Raw genomic sequence first — 5,543 nt, 5'->3', positions numbered from 1 at the left:
CCCCCCCCCCCCCAATCGACATGCTCCACTTCATTTTACGAGCAGCACACTGCACTTCACTAAAAGAAGAAAAAAGAAAGAGAGAAAACTCACTGAAAAAAAACAGAGGTTTAGAGAGGGTGACTGTATGCAGAAGAGAAAGAGAAAAAGAGGGAGAGGTGTTTGTTGGAAACAGAGCGCTGAAGGAATAACTGGATGACTGAAGACAAGACGGTGAGCAGTGGAGGAGAGAGGGATGAGAGGACAGGAGAGGGAGAGTTTACACATTTACTCGGAGTTTGTTAATAATTAATGTGTCACAGGCTTGAACGGGAATATATCTATCTCCCCTCTAACCCCCCCAACCCACTCGCTCTCTCTTTCTCTTTCTCGGCGGATATGCATGGCCCTCACTCCCAGGTGCAGGCAGAGGGAGTGAAAACATCTGAGCTGATCCATGAGGGAGCGCAGGACATGCTCTTCTACTCAGCTCACATCACAAAATGGCCGAGGCTGGAAACCAGAACCAGACCAGATCGAGTAATATATTGGACAGAATAATACATTAATAATCCCCAATCTATAAAGCGAAGAGCTGTGTTACAAAACAAAGTAGCTGGTCTATAACAACAATACATTCATATTTTTTGCTTCGGCCAAATTGAACTAGCTTACATTGCAAGGCGGACCCAAATTCATTTTAAATGGGCAATGGATCTTTAGTACACCATTTTTAAATTGGCAATGAGTGAAGACAAAACTGTGAGGGATAAATGTACAGCCCGGTTTTAGGTCATGTGTAATCTTGACGAACTGTGCTTTCTGAAATATGAAAAGTGTCCACTGGAAATGTTTTGGTAAAACATATTTTCAGTGTTCTTTCCATTTGACTCCAAAGTAAATAATGGTACAACCCAGCAGACAGACTGTACTTCTATCCCTCAAAGCATTTTTTTAATGACATCAAAATAAATCAACCAGGGTTGTGCACCATTTAGAATTGAATAGAGAATGGGGGTTTTTTTTCGGTTTAATTATTGAATTTCAATTAAATTCTGAATTAAGTTAACAAACAGGATGCAGTACTCCAATTCTGATGTGGATTTCTAGAAGTAGAATTAAAATTAAATTAATTTAGCAAGACTGAATTTGAATGATGGCTTCACAATCATAGAGTTTAAAGAACTTTAAGTCTTGAAGTTTGAGGGTTTTGCTTTACAGCGAACAAACAGAAATTTATACTTAATTTTTTTTATTGACCAAGGTGTGAGACCACTTAATTTCTCAGAATGCATTACCTTTGTTGAATTTCGCTAAATTATAAATCAGTAAAAGCCACTTTCTGTAATTCCAATTCAACTCCCTTAAACTGGTCTGTGGTCAGTTGACCCTTCGTAAAAATCCGCCCTTCTTAGTTACTGTTGCTACGTCCGACAAGAAATGGCGCTCTCACACCACACATCATGTTCAAATTTCAGCTTTCAAATTTTGTCACTTATTCAAACAACAAATACCATTTTGTGGCTCTTTAATGTGTCGTGACAAATCACTGTAGCGCCTCAGTTCAAGCGGTACGTGAACCGATCATCTTTTCATATTTACTTAAAGCACTAAATAAACACGAATGAACATCAGAAGGTATTTTGTTTCGACCACAGAAAGACATCAATGCACAACATTTTTTATGTTCAACTCCACCAACGTTAATCTGCTCTCTTGTCTGGTTTGTTTGTCGGACAAAAATGGCAGATTCGGCATTATGATTTGTCAGATCACCCGTCAATCAAACTCCCTGCGACGGGTCAATTAAATTCAAATGCACACTCATCAACTTTTAAGCTAGTTGTTGTTGCAAGTTTTACATACTTGCACTAACTAATTCTACCATAATTAACATGTATTCAGTTTAATCTATTAATAGCACACAGCTACTGATTTAGAGTAAGTTTTTTCTTTCTCACTAGTTGTTAACAGTAGATTTGAGGTGAGGAAAATTATCATAGACTATCACTTACGGGCAGCATTATCTCAGGGCAGCAATCATTATTACCAATCAATACAATACTTATATATCCACACATCATACCCAAGCATTCCTCTGTCCTGCACTCACGCAACCTGTGAAGATGACCAGCAAAAACTACAAAGAAAGCCCAAAACATGACTTGTACTGGTAACTAGCAACAAGATGGTCATTAGAGGTTGAACCAGCTTAGCTTGTTTATCCAGCAGCGATGATCTAATTGATGAATTTTTGTAATGGAATCTTATTATTAATGATCTTGTGAAACAAGAACTGTACAAGTAGAAATGCATGATTCATTTGTTTTTCTGTGAATATTTTCAGCATATTAAATGCAATCAAAGTAAACTAGCCTTGATAATCTCCGCTTTCTCTCTCTCTAATCACAGGGCCCATCATAGTGCCAGCCGGCTGGCGCTTCAGGGTGCTGGACTACGCAGGCAGCAGGTGACACGGATTTCAATAAAAGGGATTATGGATGTGAGGACTGCAGAGACGGAGAACACACACAGGTAACATACATGCGCACACATCTTTTCCACATATGCACAGCGCTATTTAACAACACCAGCATCCATTATCCCAGTGAATTATGTGTTTGAATTATACATAGAATTGTGCTAGGAGAAAAAAATATCCCTTAATGAACTGCTGTGCTAACTTTAAGCTACTTAATAATAGTAGTTTACATTAGTTATATGCGCTTTTTGCAAATCCGACAACTTTTGGAAGTTCAGTACTGGCCCAATTATTGGTGCTGCCCCAACTGTCCTGACAGGTAATGTTGAGCGTATCTCCCTATAATTGGAAGGAAGGGGGAAATAGCATTTGGTGAAACATGCAAATGTACAAAGAGAATTCTTAACTACTTATATCATGGACGTAGACGAATATGTACAGTTTAGCAGGTCGCAGTTTCGCAAAAACTCCTAACAAGATCGTGTGGTACTAGTATTTACGAGACGAAGATTATGAACATGTTTTAATGAAGGCTCAATGGTATTGGCCACTTCAGTGGTCTGTCTGAGATGTCCAATCCCAAATAATTGTTTGCATTGTCCTTCACCCCATTGCTGCAATACTTGATTGTGTGTGTGTGCGCGAGCGCGAGTGCGTGTGTGTGTAGGTGGACAGAAGGCCTTGGCGTGACCTGCCACAGCCTCTGAGGAAGCGAGCTGACATAATGAGGCCGGTAAACAAGCGGCCGTCACCCTGGTCGTGTAGCACATACACACACACACTGACACTGCTCCACTATCTCACCACTCTTATCCATTGGGGTTCAGTTGTGTATCTCAGCAGGCAGAGGAGAAGAGAGAGATGCACACTTGGAAAGCTCTGCAGCCGTGAAATGTATGCCTCCGTGCTAGGAGAGCAATATAGAGAGAGAAATACAGAATATTATCACTCGCATTCGTTTCCAAGATCACCTGTGGTTCATGTAAAAACGTCCCTTTTAACCTGGTCTTCATCTGCTGATTTTGGAAGTGGTCTCAGTGCGAGAGTTTACGGGAATACAGAGACAGTGTGGGAAGATTGTGTCTGGGTGTTTGCCTTGTATCTGGGTCTCCTAAGACTCGTGTTTTCCACAGGGAGAAGGCGTTGAAAAACAACAACAGCTTTGCCTGGGGTCACTTTCATAAGGCAACCCTGTCAGAGACCCACCATCTCCCCAAAAACACATGCCTATGCATGCATGGACATGCATAGTCGCAGTGAAATCTGAAAACAGCAGTTCTAGGAAGTAACTAGCTAGCTAAAGGTAGTGACGCTGCTAAACTACATTTTTCAGCAATAATTAAATGTATGCACTTTCTCATATTAAGCACATATTATGCTTCGTTGTAGGGAATGTTCACACTGTTCAAAGGAATCAGTTCCTTCGAATTTCTGTGCATATTTTGTACGCCATTTTTTAAAATTGAAATATTTTTAAAATGCTCTGTTTGTATTCAGTGTAAATTTACAAATCTGTTATAGTTAAAATGATAGATTCTTATTGCTTTATGCCAAATCATTTCTCTGATTACAAAAATATCATCTGATACTTCCTTCTTATATAGCTTCAGTGTAGTTAGCTGCTTTTTGTTAGCAACCTGTAGTGTAGCTGACTAATTTTACAAAAGAGTAACTTGCTTTGGAAGCTACAATTTCGAACATTCTTATTCATTCATGGGGCTTCATTTATTGGCAAATCAAAGGGCAAAAAGTCAAGAGCACGGGAATGTGGTGGACACAGGAATATATATATATATATACAGGTATATATATATATATATATTGTCATTCAAGCCACAAATATTGTTACAGAAACAGCATTGATATAATTGGTCACTTCTGTAACCCAATCTGTTTACATAAGAGACAGATATGTTGATTTAAATGTGATACTATCAATCTCTCAACAGACATGTCTTATTTATTTTGAAGAATAAATCTATCTAGATTTTAATTTATGCTTAAAGAGTAAGAAAAAAAAACTTCATTTTAGAGATATTCTCTGAAAACAACTTATGTAATTTTGCTTCCCAAGTAAATGTTCTGGGTCTTGTGCAAATTATTTTTTGACATTTTTATTTAAATTATAATTTAAATTGTTGAGTATTTACACATCATGGTATATTAGAGTTATTCTGATATGTAATGACCATGAAATAAACAGCAATGAGAATGAGATTTTTGCAGCAGGATTAAAATGTACGTATGAATTTGAGAGCAATTTGTAGATTTTACTTTGTGCTTTAAAACATGCAGTAACATGCTGACATAGTGATGAAATCCAATCACAGTGGTCACAGGACACATAAGATTCATGTTAATGCAGGTGTAAACAGCTATTACTCTCTGCTGACCACTTGTGATCGGATCACCTGAGAATGTTAATAGCAGGTGTAAATAGCACGAGTCATTGAGATTAATGGCAATACTAACAATTAGCTTTCTCCAGATATATTACCATTCCTTGGGTGGATCCTTAAACTTTGGAATGTGGTGGAAGAGGATTGCTAGAGGACCTATGAGTTAGGACAGGGGGGATGATATGAATACACTATCCCAAAACTTTTGTTTTAAGCTTTAGAAATCGGTCATGGGAATTGGCTCAGACACCCTGGCAAGTCTTAAAGTCATCTATAATCCAGCTCAGATGAAACTCTTTCCTGATACACCATTCCACATGTTTTCACCTCGACTTTACCAGTAAAAGAGTATAATGGGACTGGTGGAGATGCGATCAGGTTTTCCACATTGGGCTTTTACCCAGAAAAGCAACAGTGGAAGGGAAAATAGAGAGATGGAGAGAGAGGGAGAGAGGCAGAATGGCGGCTCGGCCGGGCATAATTGGCAGCAGACAGACAGATAGATAGATAGATAGATAGATAGATAGATAGATAGATAGATAGAAGGAAAGAAAGAAAGATGACAGAAAGACTACAGACAGACAGACAGACAGACAGATAGATAGATAGATAGATAGATAGATAGAAGGCAGGCAGATAGAAAGAAAGAAAGAAAGAAAGAAAGAAAGAAAGAACGACAGACA

Source organism: Sinocyclocheilus anshuiensis, unplaced genomic scaffold (genome assembly GCF_001515605.1).
Source record: "Sinocyclocheilus anshuiensis isolate Anshui unplaced genomic scaffold, SAMN03320099.WGS_v1.1 scaffold817, whole genome shotgun sequence".
In the NCBI taxonomy this organism is placed as follows: domain Eukaryota; kingdom Metazoa; phylum Chordata; class Actinopteri; order Cypriniformes; family Cyprinidae; genus Sinocyclocheilus; species Sinocyclocheilus anshuiensis.
The sequence above is the reverse complement of the archived record's forward strand: the minus strand, read 5'-3'. Positions refer to the sequence as shown.